This window comes from Muntiacus reevesi, chromosome 7 (genome assembly GCF_963930625.1).
Source record: "Muntiacus reevesi chromosome 7, mMunRee1.1, whole genome shotgun sequence".
In the NCBI taxonomy this organism is placed as follows: domain Eukaryota; kingdom Metazoa; phylum Chordata; class Mammalia; order Artiodactyla; family Cervidae; genus Muntiacus; species Muntiacus reevesi.
Window position 1 is genome coordinate 25,581,402 of NC_089255.1, and position 15,179 is coordinate 25,596,580.

Genomic DNA, 15,179 nt, shown 5'->3' on the forward strand with positions numbered 1-15,179 from the left:
GACAACCCCTCTAGAGCCGAATTCTCCTGATTCAGAGAGGGGCATTCAAGCGGGCCTAACCTGGGAGCTCTTCACTCGCGTACCTAGAACCTGTGGATCTCGAGGCCGCCCCCAGCCGTGGCGATCTGCTGGCCTGTTGTCTTCACTTAGCGCGCTGCCCCGGGCCCCTTGGCCTGATGATGTGTATCTAAAGTGGGAGCAGACACCCGGGCATTGGAAAACTAAGGGCTGAGGTGGTGTAACATCCAATTCTGATCGCGCAGCTGCGAGTCAAGGAGAAGGGCGGGCCTCAGAGCTCCGGCCTGGGCCTCCCTTTTCCTCACTTCCCATGCTCGCCTCCATAATCCAGCAGCGTTTGCACAAGCGAGCCGCTTCTCCCTTCCGCTTACGCGTCCACAGGCTTGCGGAGGGAGAGGCTGTGACGTATAACATGGCTAAGCCCAATGTTACTATGAGAATTGACTCTTGGAGAAACTATTTTAAGGTTTTCAAAGAGGTAGCCACAGATTCTTTGAGTCAATAATAAAATTTAGTGATACGAGTCTCGACCCTAACTTTCCCGCTTTGATACTGAAGTGTTCGAAAACCCACTGAAACGTGGAACCTTGTCGGACAGCCTATATTCTCCCAAACGCCTAATCGGGACAGCGGACGCTGGGGAGAGGTCTTGGTTCTGGACTCCAGGCCTGCTCAGAGCGGGTGTGCGGGTTCGATCCCATCTCTTTCCTCACCGCCCTTGTGTCCCGCCGCGGCACGGGCCGCCCCCACGGCTCTTGCTGTGGTCCCGCAAAGCCAGGGCGTCCTCGGAGCCTGGCAGCACTTGCCGCAGTTTGTAACCGACTCTGCCACAATCAGGGCGGCAAAGCGGCCCTTGCCCCCTACTATTGAACTTAAAAGTAAGTGTTCCGCTCGACTGTTTATTTGGGACATCTGCAAACCGGCGGGAAGATATAATTAGCGGAATTTCGGCTGGAGTTCAAATTACGCGAGAGTGGTGGGTAGCTGGTGAAGTAGGTTTTAAAAAGAGTGAAGGGATTGCCCAGTAGGCCCCAGCGAGATTTGAACTCGCGACCCCTGGTTTACAAGACCAGTGCTCTAACCCCTGAGCTATAGGGCCCCGCAAGTGACCACTCTCCCTTGTTCTTTAAAACAGCTTTTATGCTAGACCTTTATTAGGGTGCCTGTATGTACCGGACAAAAAATCCTGGACGTCAGTTTCAGTCGGTTGTTGTTCAGTCGCTCAGTCATGTCCGATTCTTTGCAACCCCATGGACTACAGCAGACCAGGCGTTCCTGTCCTTCATCATCTCCCTGAGTTCACCCAAACTAATGTCCATTGAGTCGGTGATGCCATCCAACCATCTCTCCCTTTCTCCTCCAGCCCTCAATCTTTCCCAGCATGAGGGTCTTTTCCAGTGAATCGGCTGTTTGGATCTGGTGGCCAAAGTATTGGCGCTTCAACTTCAGCATCAGTCCTTCCAATGAATATTCAGGGTTCATATCCTTTAGGATTGACTGGTTTGGTCTCCTTAGAATCCAAGGGACTCTCAAGAGTGTTCTCCAGCACAATTCAAAAGCATCGATTCTTCAGTGCTCAGCCTTTCTTTATGGTCCAACTCTCACATCCTTACATGAATATTGGAAAAACCATACCTTTGCCTATCTGTTCCTTTGCCAGCAAAGAGATGTCTCTGCTTTTTAATATGCTATCTAGGTTTGTCAGAGCTTTTCTTCCAAGGATCAGGAGTTTTTTAATTTCTTGACTGCAGTCACCGTCCATGGTGATTTTGGAGCCCAAGAAAATAGTCTCTCACTGTTTCCATTGTCTCCCTACCTATTTGCCATGAAGTGATGGGACCAGATGCCATAATCTTAACTTTCAGAATGTTGAGTTTTAAGCCAGCTTTTTCACTCTCCTTTTTCACCTTCATCAAGAGGATCTTTACTTCCTCTTCACTTTCTGCTATTAGGGTGGTGTCATCTGCATATCTGAGGTTGTTGATATTTCTCCTGGAAATCTTGATTCCAGCTTGTGCTTCAGCCAGTCCATCATTTCACGTGATGTACTCTGCATAGAGTTAAATAAGCAGGGTGACAATATACATACTCTTGACATACTCTTTTCCCAATTTGGAACGAGTCCCTTGCTCCATGTATGGTTCTAACTAGTGCTTCTTGACCTGCATGCAGGTTTCTCAGGAGGCCGGTAAGGTGGTCTGGTATTCCCATCTCTTTTAAGAATTTTCCAGTTTGTTGTGATCCACACAGTCAAAGGCTTTAGCATAGTCAAAGAAGCAGAAATAGACATTTTTCTGGAATTCTTTTGTTTTTTCTATGATCCAACGAATGTTGGCAATTTGATCTCTGGTTCCTCTGCCTTTTCTAAATCCAGCTGGTACATCTGGAAGTTCTCAGTTCACAAACTGTTGAAGCCTAGCTTGAAGGATTTTCAGCATTACCTTAGCATGTAAAATGAGTGCAATTGTGTAGTAGTTTGAACATTCTTTGGCATTGTCCTTCTTTGGTACTGGAATGTAAACTGACCTTTTCTTGTCCTGTGGCCACTGCTGACTTTTCTTGCTGACATTGAGTGTAGCACTTTAACAGCATCATACTCTAGGATTTGAAATAGCTCAGCTGGAATTCCATCCCCTCCACTAGCTTTGTTTGTAGTGATGCTTCCTAAGGCCCACTTAACTTCCCACTCCAGGATGTCTGGCTCTAGGTGAGTGATCACACCATCGTGGTTATCTTGGTCATGAAGATCTTTTTTGTATAGTTCTTATGTGTATTCTTGCCACTTCTTCTTAATCTCTTCTGCTTCTGTTACCATTTCTGTCCTTTATTGTGCCCATATTTGCATGAAATATTCCCTTGGTATCTCTAATTTTCTTGAAGAGATCTCTAGTCTTTCCCATTCTATAGTTTCTCTCTATTTCTTGCATTGTTCACCTAGGAAGGCTTTCTTATCTCTCCTTGCTATTCTTTGGAAATTTACATTCAGATGAATATATCTTCCTTTTCTCCTTTGCCTTTCACTTCTCTTCTTTGCTAAGCTATTTGTAAGGCCTCCTCAGACAGCCATTTTGCCTTTTTGCTTTTCTTTTTCTTGGGGATGATTTTGATCACCACCTCCTGTACAGTGTTACAAACCTCTGCCCATAGTTCTTCAGAAACTGTGTCTATAAAAGCTAATATCTTGAATCTATTTGTCACTTCCACTGTATAATCATAAGAGATTTGATTTAGGTCACTATTGGAACTCTGTAGTCTCTTGCTGGGAACAGTGCAATATGGGGTCAGAGACAGGAACTACCACTAGTTTCAGTTCAGTTCAGTTCAATCATTCAGTCATGTCCGACTCTTTGCGACCCCATGAATCTCAGCACGCCAGGCCTCCCTGTCCATCACAAACTCCTGGAGTCTACTCAAACTCATGCCCATCGAGTTGGTGGTGCCATCCAGCCATCTCATCCTCTGTCGTCCCCTTCTCCTCCTGCCCCCAATCCCTCCCAGCATCAGGGTCTTTTCCAGTGAGTCAACTCTTCTCATGAGGTGGCCAAAGTATTGAAGTTTCAGCTTCAGCATCAGTCCTTCCAATGAACACCCAGGACTTATCTCCTTCAGGATGAACTGGTTGGATCTCCTTGCAGTCCAAGGGACTCTCAAGAGTCTTCTCCAACACCACAGTTCAAAAGCATCAATTTTTCGGAGCTCAGCTTTCTTCACAGTCCAACTCTCATATCCATACATGACCACTGGAAAAACCATAGCCTTGACCGGACGGACCTTTGTTGGCAAAGTAATGTCTCTGCTTTTTAATATGCTATCTAGGTTGGTCATAACTTTCCTTCCAAGAAGTAAGCGTCTTTCAATTTCATGGCTGCAGTCACCATCTGCAGTGATTTTGGAGCCCAAAAATATAAGAATGCAGAAATTTGCCCAATCCAACATAGTCTAATGTAGTGAAAGTTTTCCACTCTCCACCCTCTGCAGATTATGAAAATGAAGAAGGGAAATTCTACAGAGAGATAATTGTCGACCACAGATCTCTCAGGCTAAGTTTCAACATCCACATTTGGTTTTCTGTTTGACTTAGGACATGCACCAAGGGGCAACCGCCTGCCCCAAGTTCGTAAGATTAGCGATTTCTCCACAGCTCAAGTCTTAGTGCCAGAACAGGCATTCGTTAATTTGTTCATCCCTTTATTGGATAAACACTGAACTCCAATTCTGTGCTAGGTGGAATGAGACATCTAGATATGGTCTTTACTTTGAAGCCAGTGGCATAGTCTTGTGGTATAAAAGAACGTTAATTTTCATGAAAAAAAGGACAATGAGAAGTAGCTGTGCTGGGTGTGAGGGAGGGTAACAGTGCTAAGGTTCACACACCTGCAGAGTGAGCCATCACAGAGGCAGGCCTTCAGGAGGGGATGGAACTTGAACGGCACTTTGAAGGCGAGTTAAGACTTACACAAGTTTGGGAACAGAGGGATCCTTGGTAGAGAAAAAAATTATGAGCAAGGTTGGAGAGAAAGACCTTGGCATTTAAAGTGCCAAGGCAGAACATTGGCTGGGGCAGATGCCAGCCCTTGTGGAAGTGAGGTATTGTAAAACAAGTTAGCAGGAGACTTAGAAAATTCTGGAATGAAGTTGTACCCCTTTAAAAATTGAACAGGAAAATTCACAAGGCAAGAATATGAAGACTGGATTGAAGGGGAGAGAAGCCAAAGTCAAGGGAACACCCGAGACTGGCCATGGTACAGACTCTCAAACATAAAATGTAGGAGAATAGTAGTTATGGAATTGGAAAGGAAGGAATGAATGAGAGCGATACAGGCAAGGGAGAGTCTGCTGAAGTGAAGAAGAAGAAATAAGAGACAATAAAGAAGAAAGAAGGAAGATTCTCAAACATCATACTTTGAAGAAGCAAAATGATACTGAAAAAAGGAAATCTAAAGGAGAGATGGGTATCTGGAGAAGACAGAGGGGTAAAGAAATGTTAGAATTTAGGTAGGCTGGATTTGAAATGTAGATGGAAGATATGGGAATTTATGACAGCTTGTGTCTAGAGTTCTGTAGACTGATAAGTCAAGGTTAGATCAAATTACAGAGGTCATTCATTGAGTCAGAGCTTGTAAGAATTGTGTGCTCTTGAAGGAAGAGAGTACAAAGAAAAAACAACAGACACCTGAAAATAAGCTTTCTGAATAGCCCTGTTGCAGGCCTTTGTCATATGAGTGTGTCCAACATTTTAAAAACATTTTCCTTACTTTTTTGTAATTTCAATATTATAAGTAAGATTGTCCTAGGAAACTTGCTTTCCCACCTGGCAGCTGAGAGTGAGGATATGACCTAGGTCCACCAATCAGATGCATCCAGAGAAGATTTCAGTTTAGAGGTATAAATAATCCTTTTAACTCCTCTAATCCAGGAGTTAATAATTCCACAGGGAAATCCCATATTTGTCCAATAATGAAGGTGTCAGTTTCTTGGCTTTGGGATTTCTTAAGTCTATAGATTATTGCCTTTCTTCCCTTCTGGAAAATTCTCATCCATTATCTTTTTAAGGTTTTTTGTCCTCTACTTTTCTTTCTCCATTCATGAAACAAATTAAATATATATTAGACCTTCACACCCTGTCCTTCATCTGTTAACCTCTCTTTCATATTTACTCTCTTTTTGTCTCCATGTTGCTTTCTGGGTTATATGTTCTTACTCATAATCAACTACTGCTGTATTTAAGTGAAAAGTGAAAGTGAAGTCACTGAGCCATGTCCGACTCTTTGCCACCCAGCGGACTGTTGCCCACCAGGATCCTCCGTCCATGGGGTTCTCCAGGCAAGAATACTGGAGTGGGTTATTTTCAATTTTAGACATTTTGCTTCTTTTTCAAAACTACTAAGCCAAATTCTATAATTTCATATTATTTGCAGATATCTGCCAACTTTAAAAAAATCTCTTTAAACATAGCAATTATATTATTTTAATATCTATGATAATCTGTATTATGCTATCTGTTGCTTTAGTTGATTCTTACTCTTGTCGAATTGTTTCCTGTGTAACTGTTCATCTTTGAATGTATACTGCTCAATATCTTTGCAAAATTATAAGCAGTGAATTTTTGAGGTCAAGATGAAAGTTTCTTCCTGGAATAAAAAAAATTACATGGCTTTTGTTTCTCATATGTACCTGAACCATTATCAGCCCAAAAGGACTCTAAAAAAAGTTCATGGTTAGACATTCCTTGGGCCTCCAAGATGATGTAAAGCCAAACTGCAAATCAGAGAAAAAGCATACCTGTGGTCCTAGCTTCCCAGTAAAAGTTGAAAGCTCTTCTTTTTATTTTCCCTTTCTAAGCTCAGCTGATTTTTGCTGAGCTCCACAACAATTAGTGTAAGTGAAAGGTTAACTTCTTATTCATTCTTATCTTGTGAGTATAGCTCTTTGGGGTCCCAACTTAATATTTGGAAGAGTATCTTAGTAGAATTTCCACTTTTGGTGGGTGCTGAACCTTGACGTCTGCCCTTCCTTTTTCTCCTACCCAAAGATGCTGCCAAAACTATAACCCAATTTTGCAGTAATTAGCAAATGTCTTAAGAGCTACAAAGATGAATGCTTTCCTTACCTCTCAGATTTCATCTTTTCCTTAGATTCTGGTCGATTAGTTTCCTGTTATCATATTAGTACTTTGATGCTTTTACAAAGATTTGGTAAAATCTTATCCAATATTTTTATCATTTTTCCTCAAGAGGTTGGTCCAATTTATTTAGCCCACAATTACTAGAAAGGAGACTAGAGTGGTAGGAGCTATAACATCAATCATTTTCTACCACATGGACTGAGGAGAGAATGCATCAGTCTACAAAAGGCCTAAGGGAGAGAGAGCGCAAAAAAGAGAGCAGTGATAGTGAAAAAGGAAGCCTGTGTACCTTCCAAGTCCCTCGTTATGACTCACTCCTGAGGCCTCACTGTATTCCCTCTTAGAATCTATGAGATGTCCCTGAATTTTTACAGCAATTTTCCTTTCTATTTTAGGAAAAATTATTTTCAACTTAAAATACTCCTAAATAACACTGAAGGCATTAATACATGTCTCTACATTATAGCTTTTATCTTCTAGTATTTGGATCAACATTTATCAAATGGCAGTTATATGTTGGCCACATACACAGATCTCTGCTCCAGTCAACTTGGTCCACTTATAATTCTCCAAATATAACTCACTTTTCCAGTTGTGATCATTTGTTTATTATTTCTTCAACTAGAATGATTTTCCATTTTTCCATATCTGTCAAACACTACTTATCCTGGAAAGATTATCTCAATGTTCTAATTCACAATGCCTTTGCTTTTTTACCAAGTAGATATCATCTCATTTCCCCTCTAAAACCTATGAGCCTTATTCATCTTTACTATTCCTTATTCTTCACTCTCTCTCTCAGGATTTTGAATAGGACACATGTAATGGAGGTATTCCCTAGCACCCAAAATTAAGCATCTAGACTGCCATTACCCATTCAACTACACTCAGTCAGTTATGAAATTATCAGACTGCTCTGTCCTTCCTGAGTTTCTTCATCTTATATGAAATATTGTTGAAAGAATGCACCCTTTTATTTTTTAATCTTCCAGAATTACTTCTAAATTCTGTTTTCCTATCTATGTGTGTGTCCACCTTTTGGAAATGCTACAAAGGATACAAAGAAAGAACTGAATGAGATGGAAAGGAAAAGGGAAGGAGATTCTACTACACTTAGTTATAGACCGCTTTATCTTGTTTTTAGAATTCATTGTGTTAGTATACCATCAGCAGTTTTAGTACATTGTTTTAGAACTGAAAGTTTTAGAACTTTCAGATGTACAAGCTGGATTTAGAAAAGGCAAAAGAACCAGAAATCAAATTGCTAACATAAGCTGTATCACAGAAAAAGCAAGGGAATTAAAAAAAAAAAAAAAAACCATGTACTTCTGCTTCATTGACTACTCTAAAGTCTTTGACTTTGTAGATCACAACAAAATGTGGAATATTCTTAATGAGATGGGAATACCAGGCCACCTGACCTGCCTTCTGAGAAATCTGTATGCAGGTCAAGATGCAACTGTTAGAACTGGACATGGAACAACAGACTGGTTCCAAACTGGGAAAGGAGTATATCAAGGCTGTGTATTGTCATCCTGTTTATTTAACTCATATGCAGAGTACATTGGGCGAAATGCTGGGCTGGATGAATCACAAGCTGGAATCAAGGTTGCTGGGAGAAGTATCAACAACTCCAGATATGCAGATGACATCACCCTAATGTCAGAAAGCAAAGAGGAAGTAAACAGCCTCTTGATGAATGTGAAAAAGGAGTGTGAAAAAGCTGGCTTAAAACTCAACATTCAAAAAATGAAGGTCATAGCATCTGATCCTATTACTTCATAGCAGATAGATGGGGAAAATGTATAAACAGTGTCAAGTTTCATTTCCTTGGTCTCCAAAATCAATGTGGATGGTGACTGCAGCCATGAAATTAAAAGACATTTGCTCAGAAGAAAAGCTATGACAAACCTAGACAGTGTATTAAAAAGCAGAGACATACTTTGTCAACAAAGGTCTGTATAGTGAAATCTATGGTTTTTCCAGTAGTCATGTATGGGTGTGAGAGTTGGACCATTAAGAAGGTTGACTGCTGAAGAATTGATGCTTTCAAAATGGTGCTAGAGAAGACTCTTGAGGGTCCTTTGGACTGCAAGGAAATCAAACCAGTCAATCATAAAGAAATCAACCGTGAATATTCATTGGAAGTGCTGGTGCTGAAGCTGAAGCTCCAATATTTTGACCACTCATTGGAAAAGACCCTGATGCTGGGAAAGATTGAAAGCAGGAGGAGAAGGGGGAAACAGAGGATAAGATGGTTAGATGGTAACACTGACTTACTGGATATGAGTTTGAGCAAACTCAGGCAGATAGTGAAGGACAGGGAAGCCTGGGGTGCTGCAGTTCATGGGGTCGCAAAGAGTCGGACAAGACTTAGCGACTGAACAACCACAAACAGTTTTATGCACTGTATTCTCAGCTCCTTGAGGGGAAGGTTGTATGGGTTTCCAAAATACCTAACAAAGTAACCAGCACACAGTGGTATTACCAAATACTTGAAATGGAGAGCAAACTACTACCCATTTATGTTCAGAGAGTAAAAGATATTATTTCCCCCAGAAATCTGGAGCCCAATAGATTATTTTAGTTTCCTCTTCCTGAAATTACTGGTAAAACAAGCACTGAAAATCTCTAAGGGACTTCCAGCTCTCATCTAATTTAAATTCCAGGATACTAGTCTGAATTCAGGGGCCAGTTCTCATTTTACACGGTCACTATATGGTGTACCTAACACTAACAGAGATGAATGCTCCACCCACCCAACACACACAGAGTATCCTTACAGAAAAGAGGAGAAGTTACCTAAAAATAAATGTATGGTTACCTATTGAGACTGAGAATATATAAGATAATGTTTATAACAAAAGACTGGGTGAAATCTGTTTAATATGGCATATGCATTTAGCCCTGCTGGGGCAGATTTCCTTTGAAAAATGTCTGACCTCCTTTCTCAGGCTAATTCATAATTTCAGACCCTCAGGCAGACACACTTTCCAGCGAGAGAAGCCCCACCTAAGAAACTTATTTGTCTAACAGGGCAACCTTTGTTTCCTACACATTTGTTCCGCAGAAAGTGTGTCTTCCTGAGGGTCTGGCATCACACATTAGGACTGTGAAGGAAAGTCAGGCATTTCTCAAAGGAAATTTGCCCTAGTAGGGTTGAATACATGCATTAGGAAAAGAAGGAGCACTTTCAATCTCCTTTTATGGAGCCAGTATCATGCAGATACCAATAACAGACAAAGACACTACAAGAAAGGAAAATTATAGTCCACTACCAATGCAAAATGCTAGCAAATTGAATTTAGCAGTATATTAAAAGGATCATCACAATGACCAGGTCGGATTTATCTCTGGGGTGCAGAGATGATTCAACATGTGCAAATCAATCAATGTGATAAACTATTTTAACAGAAAAAGAAGAAAGCCGCATGACCACCTCTGTGCTATGCTTAGTCGCTCAGTCGTGTCCGACTCTTGCAACCCCATAGACTGTAGCCTTCCCGGTTCCTCTGTCCTTGAGATTCTCCAGGCAAGAATACTGGAGTGGGTTGCCATTTCCTCCTCCAGTCCAACTCTTTAGGACACTGTAGACTGTAGCCCTCCAGGCTGCTCTGTTCATGGAATTTTCTAGGCAAGAATACTGGAGTGGGTTGCCATTCCCTTCTCCATGACCATCTCTAGATGCAAAAAAAGCATCTGCCAAAATTCAACATCCATTCATGATTAAAAAAATACTCTCACTAAAATAGGTATAGAAGGGACTTCTCTTGACAGAACAAAGGTCATATATGAAAATCCCACAGCTAACACCATAATTAATGGGGGAAACCTGAAATCTTTCCCTCAGAGATCTGATATGAGACAAGGATGCCCACTCTCACCACTTCTATTCAACATAGTACAGGAAGTCCTAGTCAGAGCAATTAGACAAGAAAAAGAAAGAAAAAGCATCCAAATTGGAAAGAAGTAAAATCATCTCTGTTTAGAGATGACATGGTCATTATGCAAAAAACCCTAACTACTGAGCAACAACCAAAAAAACCTGTTAGAACTAATAAGTGAACTCAGTATAGTTTCAGGATATAAAGTCAACATGCAAAAATCAGTTGCATTTCTATACACGATAACTATGCAAATAGGAAATTAAGAAAACAATCCCATTCACATCAGCAATAAAAACAACAACAACAAAATACTTAAGAATAAACTAAAGAGGTGAGAGCTTGAACTTTCTGACCTGTACCAAACTCAAGGACATCGCTAGTCAATTTCAAAACAACATCTGATAGCAGATTCTAGGTGCAAGTTTGTAGTTTCAAAGTGCCCCCCACCCATTTCACAACTATGTTATCATTTCAAACCCCAATCAATCCTTATGAAATAAGCACCCTTACTTCTTCTAATTCTTGACAAGCAACTTATGTAACCTCACAGTTTTTTGCCTTTGTAAGCTTTCCTCATTTTGTAATCCAATGGAACTCAATTCAAGTGCTTCCTTGAATTTGTGCTTACTGGACTGCTGTCTTAACAAACCCTCAAAAAAGCTTTTTTTTTTTTTTTTTTTTTTTTTTAATCTCAACCAGGTCTCTGTTCCTGGACTTCTTGGTTAAGAAGGAAAGAAACAAAGAAAAGATAAAGAGGAATCTTATTGTAGGATGACACAAATGTTTTAAACCTTGATTATAGTGATGGTTGTACAACTTGATAAATTTACTAAAATAATCATTGAATTGTACACTTACAAGGATGAATTTAAGTATATAAATCATATCTCAATAAAGTTGTTTTTAAAAAGTATTGATGGGAATAATAGAAAGCAAATAGCATTCAGGAGACTTAATCTCTTCTATTTCAGAAATTACATTTAACATAAGTGGAACAAATACTGTTGCTAAAAGTAAAAATTGCTAAATTGAGTTAAAATCAGACCTAACTCTATGCTGTTTATAGAAAACACATTTTAAATGTAAAGACATGTGTTAGCAGAAATAATCAATAAACAACAGAAATAGAAAAGAGTTTGATCTGTGCCAAACCAAAGACTATAACCCAGGAGATGTAGATTCAATAAGCTCTCGAACTGTGTTGTAGTGGCATACAAAATGGGAAAAGCTTACGTAGGCAAAAACTGCAAAGTTACGTAAGTTGTTTGTCAAGATTTAGGATTGGATCTGGCAAGAAATAAAGGTGTTTGTTAAACAAGGATTGCTGCTAGCAGATGCTATTTTGAGAACAGCTGGCGGTGTCTTTGAGTCCCATACAGTTAAAACAAACAAACAAACAAAAATTCAAATTCTTAGATTCAGAAACATGTCTGAAACCAAATCCACAATGGCCACCCAGCTCCATTTTGAATGCCTAAACCACAGTTACTCCATTTTGACTTAAAAATGTATTCTTTTCTTTAATGGTTAAAGCAGACGTACAACCCACGTTTGACAGGTCATAAGACAGACTGTTCTAGTTAGCATAAAGTTCAAGCCAAATTGTGTATAAGCCAGAATAATGTGCCTTTACCTCAAAATATGAAAAATTTTCCCATCATACAGATGTTAAAAGTAAAAAATGAAAAAGACATACTATGAAAATGAAAAAAAAAAAAAAAGCTGATGTAGCTACCTCAATATCAGATAACAGATTCTTTAAGGTGAGAAATACTATATGAGATATTGAGGAATATTTTTTTATTAAAGGGTCAATTCTATACAAAGCACAATATTCCTTTTGGCACCTTTTGGTACATCCATACAATGGACTATTATTTAGCACTAAGACCTATAGGCATGAGCTATCAAGCCATGAAAAGACATGGCAGAAATGTTAGGAACTGAATGCCTATGTTTCCCTCAAATTCATATGTTGAAACACTAACCTCCAATGTAACGGTATTTGGAGATGTACCCCAAAAGGGGGTACATAGGGTTAGATGACATCATGAAGATGGGGCCCTCATGCTGGGATTAGTGCCCTTCTTAGAAGAGATGCCAAAAAGCTAACTTTCTCTTTCTCTCTCTGTACCATGTGAGGACAAAATGCTTGACTGCAAGCCAGGAAGATAGCTTGCATCAGAATCCAACCATCCTAGCACTCTAGACTTCTAGCCTCCATAACTGTGAATAAATAAAATTCTGTTGTTCAAGTCAACCAATCTATGGTATTTTGTATGGTAGCCTGAGCTAAGACAAAAAACTCAAATGTATTTTACTAAGTGAAAGAAGCCCATTTGAAAGGATACATATTATATGATTCCAACTACATGATGTTCTGAGAAAAAGGCAAAACTATGGACACAACAAAATGATCCTTGGTTGCTAAGGGTTGTGGGGAGAGAGGGATGAATAGTCAGAGCACAGAAGGCTTTTAGGGTAGTGAAACTGTTCTATTTGATATGGCGGATATATGCAATACATTTGTCAGAAACCATAGAATTTATAACACATAGAATTTATAAACATAGAATTTTTAAGCTCTCCAACAATAGTCTTGCATTTCTATGTATCTAATAACATATCTTCAGAGGTAAGAAACAAAAGTTGACAGAACTGAGAGAAGAAATAGAAATAGAAAAACACACAATCATGACTGGATATTTGAACAAATCTCTCTCAGTAAGTGTTAAACCACTAGACAAAATATTCAGTGAGATCATTAAAGATTTTATGAACACAGTAACCAATATCTGGTATTGAGAGGTAATTGGATAGATTCCTAAAAAAGAAATTTTGAATGAAGTTTACTATGCATATGTCAAGTACAAATTGCCATTTTCCCTCTGCCTCTACAAGGATTAAGTCACTAGCTGCTGCAGTCACTGACCTTCAACACATCCTGAAAGGAGCTCAGGGTGGAGATCAGGAATGAGGCACTCTGTGCTCTGGGAAAAACTGGTAGAACAGGGCTTCATTCAGGTAGTTATTTTCAGGAGAAGACTTTATGAGCTCAAATTCTTGTATCTTCTCACATCTAGAAAAGCACTAAAATCATTAACAGAAACATTTTCTCCTTGTGATTAGCAGCAGGCCTCTGCCAAAATGTGTGCTTGACTGAACATATCTCCCTTCACTCAAGTCATATAGAATACTGACTTCCCCTATTCCCTGGAGAAGGGAATGGCAATCCACTCCTGTATTCTTGCCTGGAGAATCCCATGGACAGAGGAGACTGGTGGGTTACAGTCCATGGGATTGCAATGAGTCAGACACAACTGAGCAACACTACACACTTCACACTTCCCTACCTCTTCAGAGCAGATAGTTCCTCAGAGCTATCTGAGACACTATCTCCTGAGCTTTAGTCTCCCTAGATAAAACTTAATGCACAACTCCCACGTTGTACATTTTTTCAGTCCACACAAACTTCAGTCACTCAGCTGACAGAATGGAGGACTGTAGGATGCATGTCCTGGTAGACTTAGGTCTCTATGATTCAAAGGAGAACACAAGTATTTTGCACACTACTGATAAGGGTGTGCACACCACCTTGTTGAAGCCTGAAAAACTGACATAATAAAAACCACATTTGGACTTAGAAGATCAAGGTAGTTGAGATTCCTTGTTCTTGGACCAAGATCTTGCAGGTGCATTGTTCATGGACTTCACACTTTCTAGATTTCAAATCGCTGAGGTTCTTCCACAGATGAGAAAGACCCCTGGTATTGAGTTTCCAGGATGATCTCATTTGATTAATTTGAACATGTGAAGAGCTGTCCATGTGGCCCAAGAGAGGGTAATGGTGCAAGCATTTCTCCTAGTTTCGCCTGCATACTCACCTGTCATGCCCAGCAAAACAAATACACTTGGCCAGAGACCTCAGAAGATAGCACAACTTGATTTCATTTTTGTGTAGTTCATCTGAGATCTCCGGTGTTTCTAGTCCTGGGCATCCTTTGGTTACAGTCTATTCATGCCTAAAGGGTCATAAAGTGGTTGGTACTGTTCCTTAGTATTGGAAGGATCTTTTCCTTGTCCTTAACAGTTGTCTTTACTATTTTGCCAGGGTTTTCTTCTTTTCCCTCTCATTTATATCTAAGGCTTCTCATTTTTCCCCCTTCTGCCACCATACTGAGCACCATCTCTTCCCTGCACACTGTTTTCAAGACATCAGGAGATCTTTGACTTCTTTAGTTCACTTTCCTCATTTCTGTTGGAATTCCAAAATTCTACAAAACTGATCTCTGCTGCAATCAATGGTTCTCAAAGCATGGTCCCTGGATCAGTAGCATTTGCATCACCTAAAAACCTGTTAGAAATATAAATTCTTAGGCCCTTGGTCTTCTAAATCAGAAATTCCAAGAGCTGAGTCCAACAATTTGTCTTTTTAATAAGCCCTCAGGTGACTGTGATGCCTGCTGACGTTTGAGTCAGTGCTCTACCCTGGAGAGATGCCCCTCTCCAGTCATGCCTCTCTCCACAGCAGCAGGGAGCTCTGGCCCAGTATGCCTACCTCTTTCACCCTTGAAAATGGGTTTAACCCTTGAAAATCTCATTGACAGAGACCCCACAGAAGATCTGAGTTAGCAGTCTTCCTCCAATCC

The 15,179-nt window shown here is 40.1% G+C and overlaps 1 non-coding gene across 1 annotated transcript; it reads right to left on the reverse strand.

Moving 5' to 3' along the window:
* Nucleotides 1-1,044: 1,044 nt before the first annotated feature.
* TRNAT-UGU (transfer RNA threonine (anticodon UGU)) lies at nucleotides 1,045-1,117 on the reverse strand. The gene has a single exon. It is a non-coding gene; the product is annotated as a tRNA-Thr (tRNA).
* Between the last annotated feature and the right edge of the window lie 14,062 nt (nucleotides 1,118-15,179).